The 17,500-nt window shown below is 48.3% G+C and overlaps 1 protein-coding gene across 5 annotated transcripts in view; it reads left to right on the top strand.

The window, feature by feature from the left end:
* dab1a (DAB adaptor protein 1a) overlaps positions 1-17,500 on the top strand; it is a 153,172-nt gene that overhangs the window by 44,143 nt on the left and 91,529 nt on the right. For 4 of the 5 annotated variants that reach the window (XM_035524752.1, XM_035524749.1, XM_035524751.1 and 1 more), the window contains exon 1: positions 12,836-13,088. The gene's annotated coding sequence lies outside the window, so the exon portion shown is untranslated. Of the gene's footprint in view, positions 1-5,472; positions 5,531-12,835; positions 13,089-17,500 lie in introns of those variants that run through there. The other variant, XM_035524747.1, reaches the window with a different exon arrangement.

Genomic DNA, 17,500 nt, shown 5'->3' with positions numbered 1-17,500 from the left:
CAACACTGAGCAATCACGTCTTTGCCATTCAGCGAGATATGCTGGCATGGTCTGGCGAACATCCCCCCCTCTCTCAGTCACGCTGTGGTCAGGAGGGCAGCTTCTCAATGCTGGCACCGCTCTGCTCAATTAGTGTGTTTGCAGGGCAGGGAGCGTGTGTGTGCGAGTCGGAAAGAGAGAGCAATAGAGACAACGAGGGTAAGAAAGAGAGAGGGGTGGAGAGAGATGATGGAGAGGGAGAGACACGGTGGGAGGAGTGAAGGCTCTTGCGTCTGCCAAATCTCCTTCCCACGCCTGCAGGGGCTCCCCACAACCCCCCACCCCCGGCCAACGCCTTTGTGTGCCGTCTGCCGGCCCGTTTTGTTTGTAAACAAGCCGTCTAGAAAATTAGCCAGGGCCCTCTCGCTCTCTCTCTCTCTCTCTCTCTCTGTGTCTCTCTCTCTCTCTCTCTCTCTCTCTCTGTGTCTCTGTCTCTCTCTCTCTCTCTGTCTCTCTCTCTTTCTCTCACTCTCTCTCTCTCTCTCTCTGTGTCTCTCTCTGTCGCTCTCTCTTTCTCTCTCTCTCTCTCTGTCTCTCTCTCTTTCTCTCTCCCTCTCTCTCTCTCTCTCTTTCTCTCTCTCTCTCTCTCTGTCTCTCTCTCTCTCTCGCTGTCTCTCTCTCTCTCTCTCTCTCTCTTTCTCTCTCTCTCTCTCATTGTCCTCCATCTCTCTGCCGGCGCCCGTGGTCCTGTCCCCTTCGGTCCCTGCTCCGCTCGCGCGGACGCGCCCCGCAGACCCGAGGCAGGGGCTCGGAGAATGAGGAGAGCCCGTGGGATAAAGCTGGCGGACGGGACAGAGCAGGGAAGAGCGGGTTTGGCAGAGGACGTTCCGGGAAGGCAGGCGCAGGGCACCGGGGGAGGATGTCGGAACCAGCGCGGTGAGGGCGGCGGGCGGACCGGGTCCGGAGACGGACGGGGACACAGCTCCGGATCCCTGCGAGGGGGAGGCGGAACCCAGACATGGATCTGGCACGGTGGGATGGGGGGTGTGGCGAGGTGGGTTTGGGTGGTGGGGGTGTAGGCTAGCAGTCTGCTAGCAGGCGTGTGGAGGGAGAGATGGATGATGGCAATGCCCAGACAGTTCACGGCCCCGGTACACACACACACACACACACACACAATCTCTCTCTCTCTGTTCTGCTCTCCTCTGAATGCCCTCCAGGATAAGGGTGAACTGGGTTGTGGAGGGCCTGGGGTCAGCGGCAGGTGCCACAGCTCTCGGTGAGCATGACGTTTGTGTTCTTAGGCACGTACACACCTGTCCAACGTGGCATCACACAACCTGCACCTCTAACAATGAACACACACGGCCATGTGAGACAGGGAGCATGTGACACGCAGAGCAGCGCTCCCACTGTAAGGGAGGAGCACATCCTGCTTCCCTGGTTGGCTCTGCCAGACAAGATCTGAAGGCCTTGGCTTTTGTCCGCAAACACGGCCAATCAGAGCCCTGGAGCACCCCCCCCCCCCCCCCTTACCCAATTAATGAAGAGATTGAAACTTTCAGGTAGATTCCCCCATCACACCCCAGGGTCCCCATCCATCCATCCATCATTTTGAGGACTTTCATCCATGCCTCTTTTTGCTCCCCTTTTTGGAAATTCGCTAAAGGCCCTGTTGGGTAAACAGGAAAGACCGTACCGAGGACGAGGAAAGAAAAAGGACTTGTGAAAGGGTGGCGTTCCCATGGAAGACCAAACATGGCTGTTTATCACTGTAGCTAAATGGTGAATTAGGTGTCTTGTTTTATGAGTCCTGGAGGTGTGCACTTTTATTCAGCAAGGCGGCTGCATCTGGAAAGATTAAATTAAAATTCCGCCGCAGTTCCGCTGTGCCGCGCTCCAGCGCGCTCCTGCCTGTCTTTTAAGTGCAATTATTTCAATTAGATATCAGGGAAGAGACAAATAATCACTCCTGTGTAATCAGTGTGTGCTGTAACAATTTGGGTGCTGGCTTACACTGGCAGGCATCGTGAAGGTTTTGGGGGGAAAAGCGTTCTGTTTCTCTCTCTCTCTCTCTCTCTCTCTCTTTCTCTCTCACGCTCGCTCTCTCTCGCGCTTGCTCTCTCTCTTCTCTTCTTCTTCTGCTATTTCTCTTTTTGCTCGGCCTGCTACCAGTGTCAAAACAATCCTGAAAGTTGCAATTTTGCCCAGTGTTCTGCTCCATGCATACGAATCCCTTTAGCGCGTGTGTGTTTACGTGTGTGTTCGCGTGCGTGCACACTGCTGTGGCCCAGTGCAGATTTTCCTGAAGATAAGAACTAAGACCAAACCGCCTGTCACACAAGACAGTTGTTTTGAAAATGGAATTTGGCATGTTGAAGAAATAGAGGAAATAATATTTTCAGTCCTTATTACACAAGGGCTTCGTTTTCTTTTTACATGTCTAATACATCTAGGTGTTTGTGTGTGTGTGTGTGTGTGTGTGTGCGTCCTTCACTTCACTGCTGAGAGTATATTTTGTCATTCTATTAGCCTTATTTCAGAGAACCTATCCACATTTATCACTAATTAAGGTTTTTCAACCCTACTGGTCTCCAGCTGTGTGTGTGTACATGTCTTTGTGTATATGTGTGCGTGTTTGTATGTGTGTGTGTACATGTCTTTGTGTGTGTATACATGTCTTTGTGTGTGTGTGTGTGTGTGTGTGTCTATGTGTGTGTGTGTGTGTATGTGTGTGTGTATGTGTGTGTGTACATGTCTGTGTATATGTGTGCGTGTTTGTATGTGTGTGTGTACATGTCTTTGTGTGTGTGTGTGTGTGTCTGTATGTGTGTGTGTACATGTCTTTGTGTGTGTGTGTGTTTGTATGTGTGTGTGTGTACATGTCTTTGTGTGTGTGTGTGTGTGTGAGTGTGTGTGAGTGTGTGTGTGTGTGTGTGTGTGTGTGTGTGTGTGTGTGTGTGTGTGTGTATGTATGTGTGGCTCTTTTGTATTTGCTCTGCGCATTGATGCAGTTGAGAAAAAATGTAGACACAGAGGGCAAAGTGAGACAACCAGCGAGCGTGTGTGTGTGTGTGCGTGAGTCTGTGTGTGTGTGTGCGTGCTGCGTGCTGCGTGCACGTTCACTGTGTTATGTTCGGGACCCCAGAATGCTCCCTGTCAGTGGGAGTCTGATGTGTGTGTGCTCATGTGTGGCACACTCATCATGGACAATTAAGGCAGAGCAGGAGGGGCCAAACCCTCATCCAAGTGTCCTTGAGGAAGGGGGGAGAGAGACAGAATGGAAGAGCAGACAGGCAGGGGTGTCGGAATAGCATGCGGATTGAACCCTGCATCCCTTCAGACTGAACAGGTGATGAGGAAGCATCAGCAGGAGGACAGACGTGCGATCTCCGATGTGCTCCGATTTGTTGTGCTTCTCCTGGAGTTGAAATAGGTTCCCCGCGCAGGGTGATAATAACCATCCATTATTCACACTTCAGGTCATTAAAAGACAATCTAGAAACCGCCCATGATAATGCTAACAGGAGCTCACTGCTGACTTTAGTACCTTCTTGTCATCTTGCTCCAAATCGATATTTCTTTTTGCCTAGCACTCGCATTAGCAAGAGTGCACGCACACGCACACACACACACACACACACATAAAAATTCCCCACACGCCATCCTCTGGGTGGTCTCTTTTTCCTTCAAGCTCGGGTCCTGGGATCTTGAAGGTTCTGCGTAGTATCTCAGCTATTCCCAGGACTGCAGTTCCTGGGATCTGCTGGAGTCATTATCCCAGTTCTGGGGTTCACAGCCCACAGTGCTCTGATCACTACTGGAACCACCGCTGCCTCCACCGTACACACCTTTTCCAGATCTTCCCTCAGCCCTGGGTGTTTCTCCAGCTTTTTGTGTTCCGTGTTCCTGTTGTTTGCTGCATCTACACTCTTCCGCTGTTAGTCCATCACTGCTGTGTCCGGTTCGTTAGCTGTGACCGTTTTGTCAGCCTGTGTCTGGAAGTCCCACAGGACCTTAACTCAAGTCATTTTCCAACACCTGTGGGGGTGCATCCCACTTTATTTCTGTATATTTATATATCTTGCGATCTTCTGCATCTTGTAGCTGATGATTTATTAATTTCATGTTCTGCTGGAGCTGGAATGAATCTCTTTTTAATATTTCATGTGCCACGCTCCAGTCCAGCACTCCACGGGCTGGCGTGACGGAGACATACTCAGCGCTCTGCATCCACAGCCAAGCTGCATCAGCTTCTACAGAATGACCTTTCAGGAAGACTAAATAACTCGAGGGTTAATAAAGGATGTCAGGTGCAACTCTTCTTCTCCACATTCTGGGGCTGCAGGTGCCGTGTGTGGAGGAACGACGATCCGAACGTGATTATCTAATAATAGTAAATAAAAATAGGCTTGTTTTTACCATCATGAACAACACTCACTTTCTCTGGAAATCAACTGTTAAGCACATCCAGGCATCAGGCAGCAGTCTGAACACAGAAGGATATTTTTGTGTGTGTGTCTGTGTGTGTGTGTGTGTTTTTAGACTACTTAACAAAGTAAGTAAATGACTACTTGAAAGAGTGGCGATGTTGTTTTAAGGCGATCGTGAATCTCGCACATCTGTTTCATTCGGCTTCAAAGAGATCGATTTGTGCATCTTAGTTTGGTTATAAAGGTTTTTTTTTTTTGGTCTTGTGTGTGTGTGTGTGTGTGTGTGCGTGTTTGTGTGTGTGTATATATATGTGTGTGTGTGTGTGTGTGTGTGTGTGTGTGTGTGTGTGTGTGTGTGTGTGCTAGCCCCCATGTGTTGTTCTTGCAGTTCTATTTAGTCGTTAGCCACAGATAGTAAGCAGCTCTGTTGAGAAGTTAATTTGTGACTGAGCCTCTTGCTCTGTGATCTCTGACCCAGTTTCCATTCTTTCTTTGTCTTTCTCTCCCCCGTCCCTCTTAAGTGTCATGTGTAAATGTTCCCCGAGATCCCTGACACTGTCCGGATTAGCGCCCTCCCCGGCTGGGCTCGTCCGTTCTTTAAACCTGCGACTCTAGTTTTGTTTGGCCTCGTTTTGTCTTGGGAAAACCGAGGAGGTGTTTGGAATGCCGAACGGAGGCCGAGGCTCTGTGCCAGACGGTGCTGGCGGTTGGACTGGGTCATGACCCAGACGAGAGGGTGAACGTGTGCGAGTGTGGGTTGGGGAGCAGACAGGTAACGAGCTACAGCCACACCTGCCCTTGGCCGGGGAGTCTTTGTAGCCTCCCTTCATATTTGCAGCGCCTCCAGGATGACACACGCTGGCCTGCCTCCGCCTAACGATCACGGCACACACACACAAAAACACACACACACACACACACAAAAATTGTGCTGCTATGGAACCCTAATGAGAGACTGCAGGAAGGCTTTTTCAAGGATCACGATAATGTGGGTTCTTTTTATGACAGGTTATTTTTCAACAAATCTCTCTCTCTCTCTTTCTCTTTCTCTCTCACTCAGGTGTTTTTCCCAGCACTGTTGGAGCCTTATTATGGAAAACAGATGTGGAGGAGCTGTGGTGAGTGTTACGTATTCCCGACTCCCCAAACCACTGGGCTCCTGTCACGTCCAAAGTGGCTGTATCGTCTAACAGAAACTGACTTCCAAACCAGCTAAACCAGTTTGTACCTGTAAACACAGGAGGCAGAACCACAGTAAACGCCATTTAGGGTCAGAATTCACATCTTCGTGGAAAGTTTCTACAGTGTGACTCTGAGATTTACTGAGTTTGAGTGAATCAAACCCCCCCCCCCCCACACACACATACCCCTGCAGATTTGTGCTGGCCTTTTGTGCTCTTGAGTGCTCGATCTTTGGCAGGGTGCAACAGAAACGGGATTATTTCTGTGGTTATTGTAGTTTTCAGCAGTCTGCTGCTTGCCAACAGTGACGCTAGGCTAACCTTAGCTGTCGCACGGGGAGTTGAGGTCAAACAAGCTCAGCCTGCGTGGTCTGCAAGGCCGGGTGTTCACAGAGGTGCCCGCGCTTTACCGGGGGTCATGCCTCATCCACGCCTCATGCGCTAGAGGTCTTTAGTTTACAAGGCTGCAGTTGACACTCTGGGAAAAGTAATAGAACAACAACAACAAAACTGAACATTGTACTGTAAGAGTTTTAAATACTTTTCTGATTACTTGTCACTTGCCTGTACTGTGTAGCTGATGGTGCAATAACACTTTTTCTAAGTATTCGTTACTAGCAGTGTAAGACAGATTAAATGCCTGTGACGCGGCTTGTGTGTTTAGGAACAGACTTGTAGCAGATCAGGGACAGACTGTGTGGGTAAGACATTACAGTATAACTGAAGGGTGCAATTTTAATTCTTCTCAGGACAAAACAGGCCGCCTGATCCTTGAGTGACCATAAAGTAGCTTAATACTTACCGAGTGCAAATGAACGGAGGAGGTGAATTCTTTATGTGTGTTGAATCATTTCGCATAACATGGTAGATAGGAACAGTTTCAAACTCCCTTGTCACATCTGACATTGTGCTACTGATGCCGTAAGCTCGCTGTTACAGGACTGACAAGTCAGACTTGATCTGTGGTTTATCTGGCTGTAGGGAAAAAGTAAAACAAGAAAACACGAAGCTTCGCAAAGAACCAAGGAACGTCCCAAATCTCCCGTCTGCTTGATGGTTCCTTTACCTCCCGGACACGCTTGCGGTGTGCGAACACAGAGCGTTCCAGGAAACCCGATGAACCCTGCCAATTTGGCATTCCGCTCACTGTGCTGGTGTGTGTGGTGCGGGATCGCCGAGGTGAGGGGTCTGCATGAAACCTGCAGTGTTTCCACGTTGTGTTGAGGGGGGAACGTGAGCTGTATCCGTGGCTCTCCTCCGGTCAGCCAGAGACACGGGAAACGAACCAGCACGCAAGGCCGTGATTGCTGTGTGACGTTTCCGCCTTGTCAAGCGCGCTTCGCGCAGGAACTGCGGGTTTCGGCCCGTGTTTGCTTCAACACAGCAGGACTCTGAAGCTTTAGCGAGGAAACCCAGGGGTGGAGGTGTTGGAGCTGCTCCGCTCTCCACATGTTCCAGTCTGGAAAGCCTGGAAAAAAAAACAGGCATATTTGTGGTGCTGGTGTAAAGCGCACTGGTGCTAGCCTACAGCTCTAAAAGCCCTTTGTGATTGGTGCGTTTGAGGATGTCTTAGCAAATCACCGAAGGCCCTTCACTGCACGCTTCCCTTCAGTGCAGTGGAGTGTAGAGAGGGGCATGATGGGAAGTCCTGTCTCATACAATGGTGAACGGGGGAGACACACACACACACACACACACACACACACACAGACAGTTTGACCAATAGCAAAGCATACTCATAACAACATAGAGAAAGGAGGTGTGCTGAGGGGAACTCTCTCACCACACTCATTCTTCATGGTTTCTCCTACCCATCCATCCACCCATCCATCCCTCCATCCATCCGTTCACCCATCACCACACGTTCTTTGAACTCCTCCTTGACCACTGTTCACAGCACACATCACCTCAGCAGGTTGACTGATTTACTATGACAAATGAGTTTCCACTGCAGAAAGGTTAGTGCAGACATCACACACAAACACACACACACACACACACACACACACACACACACACACACACACACACACACTGACCATTCAGGGTCAAATTTACCCCATTGCCGGGATGAGAGCAGGCAAGCCCCCTCAAACATTCCCCTCCATACAGATCGATGTGTTCCTCGCTGTGCTTCCCGCTGTAATGAAACGCACAGAAGACAGCAGACGGGGGGAGGTCATGTTCCTCCCTCCACCTCTGATTGGACAGAGGAGACTAAAGTCCTTCCTGTCAATACTCCACCTTTATGTTGTGCTCAGTTCAGTGTAGTCAAAGTTTACACAGCACAGCCTGCAGGTTCTGTCCATCTTCACGTTAACTAGCTCAATATTAGCACGCCGAATAAATATGCCGACCTCGAGAGACACTCCCAACATGTTTACGCTGACTGTGTCTAACGTCGGCCGGCCCGACGTAAACAAAGAGATCGATCGAGCTGCACTTTCCGCTCTAAAGAACGGATCGCGGGCTCAGGCCTGACGCGGCACTCAGTGGCACGAGACATGGTAACAAACGGACTATGTGTTGTTCAAACTGAATGGACTTTTGAGGCAAATCCCATTCTCACTTCTTTATTTCCCCTCCCCCCAAAGACTGCCAGAGAATAAATGATTTTATATATATATATATATGGTGTCCTGGTCCAGATAGTGAATGAGCTCAGCATTACAAATGCACTGTGTGCTGAGTGTGAGATGAGATTGAGACAATGCAAGATGTGATTGAGACAACGTGAGCTGAGATTGAGCCGGGGAGTGTTATGCAGGGAGAATGTCACCCAGCCTGTTTGGACTTCAGTGGATTAAGCAGACGGACACAGTGTGAATGAATTGCACATATTACAGGATTAAAAGGGCAACGTTTGATTAGATTGGACCAATGAAGATGCCTGTTATCTTCTTTAGTTTCTGCTTATATCAGTGTGGCTGAGCTGGTCTGTGCGCTGAGGTGTCAGGTTGGTTCCTGCTGCGTCTCAAGAGCTTACAGCTCTGCACCGATGTCAGGCAGCATTCAGACATTCATTGTCTGGTTGGAAATTCTCTTGTTCTCTGCAAGATTTTCTCATGCTTCCAGTGTCTTCTTCCGTAAATGTCCTGTTTAAAAAAATAAGAATTATCAGTATTTTGCGCACATATATAGATATGCTTGTAAATTGATTTGTGCTATATTCAAAAGTGTTTTCATAAATTGTATTTAGAAGTAAATTTACAGTTAAATACAGTGAAGCCTCCAGTTAATACCTGCTGTTTGGTCAAATGTCTGTGAGTCACGGAAGAGACCGGTGAAGTTAGACGGAGTTCACAGGACACATGATTCCAGTCCAGTCGGTCATCTGGGCTCTGAACACAACACTGGTGCCAGGAGTGGTGAATTAGACACAACTTTAAAATGTGTGGCAGGCAATTAAGGACAGAACAGGAGTAACCATCCACAGTAGCTTCATACCTGTCTAGTCCACGCATGGTCACCTATAATGGAAATCTCTTCTGTGATAGTTAATGGCACTAAATATACATTCCTCGCTGCATGGGATAATATCTAAGTAGACCGTCTAGGTACTGTACGAATTAGGTGGTCGTACAGTGGCCATTTTAGTGGTCATTTTAAAGCACTTTATCTCAGAGGCTACAATTTTGTGAGGTGTCTGAGCATTCTCTTCTCTCGCCATACGACAGGTTTCAGTCCAGTGGAGTAGGAGAATCACACATTGTGCTTCCTCCCTGATCCTTTCAATGGGATGACCTGTGTGTGCCTGTTATCCTGCACATTCACACATATGAGAGGGCAAAAGAGGATAAAAATACATACATGCAGAGAGAATGAGATAGATAGATAGATAGATAGATAGATAGATAGATAGATAGATAGATAGATAGATAGATAGATAGATAGATAGATAGAGAGAGAGAGAGAGAGAGAGAGAGAGAGAGACTGAGGAGGAAAGAGAGAGGTGAGCTGGAATGAGAAGAAAGATGGGTGAAGGAGATGTGAGCATTGCTCAGGCTGAAGTGAAGGGACGGACCTGCACAGAGAGGAGGGAGCTGGGAAACGTTGTGTGTGCACTGTGAGAAGAGACACAGAGGACAAACAAGGCTGCAAAAAAGTGTAAAGATGAGGGACATTAGGGGCTAACAGAGGAGGACATTAGGGGCTAACAGAGGCGGGACATTAGGGGCTAACAGAGGAGGACATTAGGGGCTAACAGAGGAGGGACATTAGGGGCTAACAGAGGAGGACATTAGGGGCTAACAGAGGAGGACATTAGGGGCTAACAGAGGCGGGACATTAGGGGCTAACAGAGGAGGGACATTAGGGGCTAACAGAGGAGGGACATTAGGGGCTAACAGAGGAGGGACATTAGGGGCTAACAGAGGAGGGACATTAGGGGCTAACAGAGGAGGACATTAGGGGCTAACAGAGGCGGGACATTAGGGGCTAACAGAGGAGGACATTAGAGGCTAACAGAGGCGGGACATTAGGGGCTAACAGAGGCGGGACATTAGGGGCTAACAGAGGAGGACATTAGGGGCTAACAGAGGAGGGACATTAGGGGCTAACAGAGGAGGGACATTAGGGGCTAACAGAGGAGGATATTAGGGGCTAACAGAGGAGGGACATTAGGGGCTAACAGAGGAGGGACATTAGGGGCTAACAGAGGAGGACATTAGGGGCTAACAGAGGAGGACATTAGGGGCTAACAGAGGAGGGACATTAGGGGCTAACAGAGGAGGACATTAGGGGCTAACAGAGGAGGACATTAGGGGCTAACAGAGGAGGACATTAGGGGCTAACAGAGGAGGGACATTCTGCACAGAACATTTGGCATTAAGACAAAGTCCAAAGTCTCGCACACAAACACACAAACAAACACACACACACACACACAGTCTTGTAATATAATCTTTGTGGGGTAGTTTCACTGATTTGTGTAGGACTACATCCAAATAATGTTACTTTAGCTCAGTAAGAATTGTTAACCTGGAACTGTTTCAGCTCTTAGCTTGTCCAAATACATTTCACTGTTTTCTCTTCATTAAAATCGTCAAGTTTTTGTATCATCATTTGGATACTCAGCCCAAAATGACCTTCATTCACGCCTCATCACTGCTCCCTGCAGGCACACACACACACACACACACACACACACACAGTCACTTTCTCAGTGGAACATCATCGTCTTGTTCCACCATCCCACACTCAACCACAACCCCAAATCATCCTACATATTAACACAACATCCTACATTCTAACTCAACATCCTACATTCTAACACAGCATCCAACATTCTAACACAACATCCTACATTCTAACACAGCATCCAACATTCTAACTCAACATCCTACATTCTAACACAGCATCCAACATTCTAACTCAACATCCTACATTCTAACACAGCATCCAACATTCTAACACATCCTACATTCTAACACAGCATCCTACATTCTAACACAGCATCCAACATTCTAACACAACATCCTACATTCTAACACAGCATCCAACATTCTAACTCAACATCCTACATTCTAACACAGCATCCAACATTCTAACACAACATCCTACATTCTAACACAGCATCCAACATTCTAAGTCAACATCCTACATTCTAACACAGCATCCAACATTCTAAGTCAACATCCTACATTCTAACACAGCACCCAACATTCTAAGTCAACATCCTACATTCTAACACAGCATCCAACATTCTAACTCAACATCCTACATTCTAACTCAACATCCTACATTCTAACACAGCATCCAACATTCTAACTCAACATCCTACATTCTAACACAGCATCCAACATTCTAACTCAACATCCTACATTCTAACACAGCATCCAACATTCTAACTCAACATCCTACATTCTAACACAGCATCCAACATTCTAACTCAACATCCTACATTCTAACACAGCATCCAACATTCTAACACAACATCCTACATTCTAACACAGCATCCAACATTCTAAGTCAACATCCTACATTCTAACACAGCATCCTACATTCTAACACAGCATCCAACATTCTAACACAACATCCTACATTCTAACACAGCATCCAACATTCTAACTCAACATCCTACATTCTAACACAGCATCCAACATTCTAACTCAACATCCTACATTCTAACACAGCATCCAACATTCTAACACAACATCCTACATTCTAACACAGCATCCAACATTCTAAGTCAGCATCCTACATTCTAACACAGCATCCAACATTCTAACTCAACATCCTACATTCTAACACAGCATCCAACATTCTAAGTCAACATCCTACATTCTAACACAGCATCCAACATTCTAACTCAACATCCTACATTCTAACACAGCACCAAAGCCTCTTTCAGTTCAGCTGTTGGACCATCAAAGCAAATAGACTGACTAAGGAGCCTCAGAGAGCCCCCTGGGGAGATGTTAGGAGATCCTGTGCTGCTCTGTTGCTCGCAAACCGCGTCAGCCCCGTGCTGTTGGCCTGCCTTGTGCGAACCGTAACACTTTCACTAGTTATGCTCCCCCTATCCACAGTGTCTCGCTTCGTCCCGATAGCTTATCGGCTCCGCTCAGTGGTGATCACGGTTGGTAGTCTGACCAAGGGAAGGGAGCTGATGCCAGTGGCTGCCTTAAGGAAGGATTCTTCCCTCAGCACCCCTGGGTGGCACAAACGGGTGAGCAGGACCTTTCGACCCACGTCTGGTAAGGGTAATGATGATTGAGCACGGAGAGGGTGTGGGGCACTAGGCTGTGCCTTTCAGAGAGGAAGTTGTAAATGAAATCAATATGCTGCATGATGAGGTGACTCGTGGGGTTAAGACAGAGCTCCCCTGATCCTGTACAGTCCCCGAAGGAGCTCTGGGGGATCTGGCTTACAGCATCTGCCACAGGAACGGGCTGGTTCTGCTTAAGAGACGCCTTCGTGTGCGCGCGCGTCTGCGTGTAATGATTTTCACTTTCATGAAAAAAAGCGTCTTTTCTGACACAGTCCAACCTTACTCGCATGCTTTGTTTCTATCATAGTAAAAATTTCGCTCTCTTATGTTATTTTGCGCACCTTGTGTTTTGGGGATTTTTTTGGGGGGGTGCTGGAACGCCCCCCCCCACGCCCGCCCACTCACTCACTCACTCCTCGCGCTCTCCCTGTGAAATCTAGAAACCAGGACAACTCGGCGCACTACGGGTTAACGCGCACCCCGGTTCGTGATTGGTTACGGGAGCGGCGGTTTTAGCCGCCCGAACATAGAGGTAACTAGGCAACTTCAGCGGGAGCCGTGGAAGCAGAGAGAAAACGGAGGAAAGAGGCGCAGAGATCCCATCCCAGTTTTGGGCTGCGAAGAGAAGGATGTAGTCCTGACTGGTCTCGCTGTGCCCGGCATGGGAAAGTGGATTACTGCGTTTTCCGAGACCCCTGGCTCGCGGAGTGGCAGGAACGTGACTGCGTTTGGATTTTAACCATGCGAAGAATGGCAACTGCACGATCACACAAGAGTTTAAAGGTAAGAGCAGACCAGGTGCGTTTCGATGCTTGCTGCGTTCTTCATAATTCTTGTCCGGCCAAAGAAATGCGATTTTGGTCCCGTTTTATCGAAGATCGGCACTGCTGATCCACCCGATCGTTTTTATATCGCACCGAAAACCAGTTATCGAGCTTCCCAAGTTTATAGGGCGCACATTCGTTACGCCTGCGACTACCACCGGTTGACGTTTATCGCGCGTCCAGAAGGAGCGATCTTGCTGAAACAGAGGCGCTTTACTGCATTGACACCCCAGCTCTGCTCTGCCCTGCTCCAGACGCGGCGAGATGGAGCTTATCGATTAACTACGGGCACCGTTCAGGCTTTGCAGCGGTGAGTTAAATTAAACACCGGAGCCGTTCGCCTTGAGTGTGCGTGTCCGTGCCAGCCTGCGCTGATCTCTGATCTCTGATCTGTTGAAGTGCTGCGTTAATATTTCCTGCCCTGACTACAGTAACCATACCGTCGCGCCGCGTTTCTGCGCTGCTGCTACAGGCGGGGACTTCAGTCAGCAGGCACCTGGAATTTCGCAGAGCTTCGAACAAACAAGTTATCTCGTTTTAATCATCGTTATTATTTAACACGTAAGACTATTTAGACACGGAGAGTCCGGATGCGCTACAGGAGCGCGCTCGTGCCGGGCCGGTTAGTTCGCGAGGGGTTGCGCTGCAACAGAAAGCCGCATTAATCGCGCTCTGCGCGTGCCAGGGACCCGCCGGGCGGCGAGATTCCACTACTCGCACTCCGCAAATCTCTCGTGAGCGCACCGGCGACTCCGGGACCGATTTTGTTTGACGTTTCCTCGGGAAATATGTCCCTAAAAACCGCAGGGTTGGGATTTACCAGGAGCGCATAAGGAGAATTTGCGTCCTGCCGTGTCCTGTGGGTCCATGAACGTTGGGTCGACGGGTGGGGGCGGTGAAACGGAAGGACCCTGGATGTCTCGGAGATTTGGACAAACTCAGACGTGTAAAGGAGAAGGTTTGTTGCCGCCCACAGGTCCTGGCGTGACTGCGCGCAAGAACCGGGACGCGCTTGTGTAGTTGTTGAGGAGCACGCGCGCTCCGAAGGACAAAGAGCGCTTTAATGACAGGAGATTTCCGGTGATGAAGTAGATCCCCATGCGTCATCACGGTCCGAACGTCAGCGTTCGCTGTCTAGCCTGCTTTCACTGATTCATGGCAAGCATCGTATCTACTATTGGATAATGAGCTCTCTCTCTCTCTCTCTCTCTCTCTCTCTCTCTCTCTCTCTCTCTCTCACACACACACACACACACACACACACACACACACAGAGAATATTCATCTTTCAAGGGGAAATGTAATCTTGTCTTATTTTCAGCAGTGCTTCCATTACCCAATGATCTTATGCCTCATGGCCCTGCCCAGGAGAGCTGATCTGGCACTCTTCCCTTGGATGGGACGTAATCAGTCTCTCTCCACCGCGGGTCAGTGTCCTGACTATTAGTCCTCAGGCTTGACTGGCCACACATCGAGATCCCCGCCATTCACAAGTCAGGGCTGCGGCTGGAACACACAGCAACCTGCACGCCTGCTGTACAAACGCTGCAGATGCTTCCGGCTCCAGCCTTTGGCCTTTGAGGCTGAGCTGATGTGGTGCCACAGAGTTAACCCTAGAGGTGGTAATCACAGCTGTGTGAAAGCACTGGGGAAGAGAACACTGTCGTGTTAGACTTGGCTACAATGAACCGTGAAGATCTTTATTCTTCATTGATTTCAATCGCCACCTTTTCACGGTAGATCTCTTTTACTGATCCATGTAGTCTGACATTGATTGGTTTGTATTTTTGTCCTGTTAGGGCTCTACACGTCCTGGATCTCCTGTCAGTCAACCATTTTAGATTTAGAGAGCACCTGCTCTGTGGTTTTCTGCCCTGCTCCGGTCGGAATGTGGCGTTTTGTACGCCGCTGTCCGCCGAGATGGTAACATGGCTACGCGCCGCCTGCCGTGCGATGGTACCGGCCCCCCGCGAAAGTCCCACATCGAGCGCGGGTTCTGTGTCCCACACTTTTCCGTGTGTGCCGGCGGGAAGGCAACCCCTTCTGCCTGAATGACCCCAGCGGGCAACAGCGTGTCTCCATGGAGACGGAACAGAGCGCAGGGGCCCACAAAGCCAACATTGTTTCGTTCGTCCTATCCAAGCCGGGCTGTGGCTTTATGGGAGGTGCGGAACCAGGCGTGCGAACCCATGTGAAAAGTTGATCCTGCCACACTGAGTTCCACAGAACTCCAACACAGGCTTTCTGGTCCGCTGGTAGTAAAACAAAAACACAACAAAAACAACAACAACGGAAGAATGGTTGGATTTTTTTGTGTCGTTCTGCACTGTGCTTTCAGTACGTGATGCATCCCCTCTGGTTAGCAGCTGTCATAGTCACATTTCAGGATGAACAGAACCAAGAGAGGGACTGGTAGCAAAGTAGTCCCCAGACAAGACTGGGGTTCCAAGCACTGGCTTCATTTAGGCCTCCTGTTTGGGTGACATGGGGAAATGGTCAGAACAGAAGTATTATTTCAGCAGGTGGATTGTCTGTCACTTTAGGGTGACAGCTCTGCTAGCTAAAGGAGAAACGCCCGCACTAAAAAATTAATGTAGCAGAGCAGAACAGTAGGACTTGACTGTCATAAAAAAAAGCTTTACGGATTTTGGCTGTTGCCTTAATTTCCGTGATACGTATTCCCTGGTGTGCTTATTCCAAACAGAATACAGCGGGGGGAATCCTGCTCTAGCCGGGAATGTCCCTTCTCAGAAATCCGTAGCACTCACGGAGGTGGCATCGATGGCCGTTTCTTGTCCTCAGTATCGATCTTGCCACTGTGGGTGACATTATCTTCTCTTCCTAATTAGAGCTAAGGAATGCACTCATTTAGCTGACAGCTGCATGCGAAAAAAACAAACAAAAAAAACCCCAAACACCAAAAGCTCATTTAGGATTCCGAGCCTGTGTTGAAGTTACGGCTGTGATTGGTTAATCTGTTAATTGCAGGTTTAATTAATCAATTAATAACTTTTGTTAAACTTCTTTTGTTTATAATAGGAAAAAAAAGTACAGATTTATCTTCAACATGTGCTTTATTTATAAAGAGCTCTCCTGAGGAGTCATGAATATTCATGCTGTAAATGACATGTACCAGAAGATAACCATAAACTCTAACTTTCCACCAACATGGGGAATGGCTCTGCACAGCCGCCCCAGCAGTGTGATGACGTGCTTTGAGCATCTCCAAGAAACTACTTTGGAGGTACCGTGGACATTTTCATACATGTCTTAAAAGTGTGAAAACTCTACCATAACACTATCTATCTTTCAAAGTTAAACCTCTTGACTCTCCCCAAAGCCTCGCAAATCTGGCAGCTATCCGAGTAGTTGTTCTCGCTAATGGGCGTCAGCAGCTTTGGTAAAGAACTGCCTAGAAATCTTCTTTGTTCGTTCCCCAAGCTGCGTTCTCCTTATTCAGTCCAGTGCCCCTACTGAGCATGTGCACCATGCTGGTTAAGCTGCACTGTTCTTTTCTAACTTCAATTTAAAGTTCTGCTGCAGTGTAAGAGACTTTCTTTCTGCAACAGTGTGTTTTTCTTCCTTCCTTTGGTTTCACTGATGATATGTTGCAAATCTACGCAGTGTCTTACTGCTTTAATTAGAACCTCGGCCTGCCCGACTGGATTTGGGTGTCGTATTCCTGCTTCACAGTTTAGTTGTAAAATGCTACTGTCATCTTTGGTTAAGTGATGCAGCCACTTTACTAACACATGGTGCTGTAAGACATCTGATGGGTGTTTTTTTAATGTAGCGTATCAAATAATGATACACTATTTATTTAAAGATAAAGGTTGAAAAAAAAAAGATCACATCTTACTCCAGCAATCCCAGTCCATGTTGGTCACAGGGGACTTTTGAAATTATGAAAGTGTGTGTTTGTGGGTGTTTTGTATGTGTAGGTCTGAATTTTTAGGTTTGTACATTTAAGGCTGGTAAGTAGGTTGTGTGTGTGTGTGTGTGTGTGCATGCAGCAGGTTGCTTGTTCTGTTCTCAGGCTGAGCAGAGTGTGGTTTGGAACAGAACAGTCATCTACTGCTTACATTCAGCTGTCCTGCTAATCTTCCCCCGTAACCTCCTTAAAGACAGGCGGTCCGTCTGCCTGGCTCTGGAGTCCATCAGCCCAGAGGCCACAGGTAGCTTCAGACACTCCGCATTTCATTTCCATGTTTAAGGCTCTGCTCGGCCGAGACCGATGATGTAATTCCTTTGATCTGTTGAAGCCACTCCTCCACCTTAGAGGTCACAGTCCCACATGCTTCCATCACCACGGGGACGACCTTGGACTTAGCCTTCCATGCTTACTTCCGGCACTGTTTTTTGCAGCTTTTC

This window comes from Electrophorus electricus, chromosome 3 (assembly GCF_013358815.1).
Source record: "Electrophorus electricus isolate fEleEle1 chromosome 3, fEleEle1.pri, whole genome shotgun sequence".
Lineage (NCBI taxonomy): Eukaryota > Metazoa > Chordata > Actinopteri > Gymnotiformes > Gymnotidae > Electrophorus > Electrophorus electricus.
Note: the sequence above shows the minus strand (reverse complement) of the source record. Positions and strands in the feature narration are given on the sequence as shown.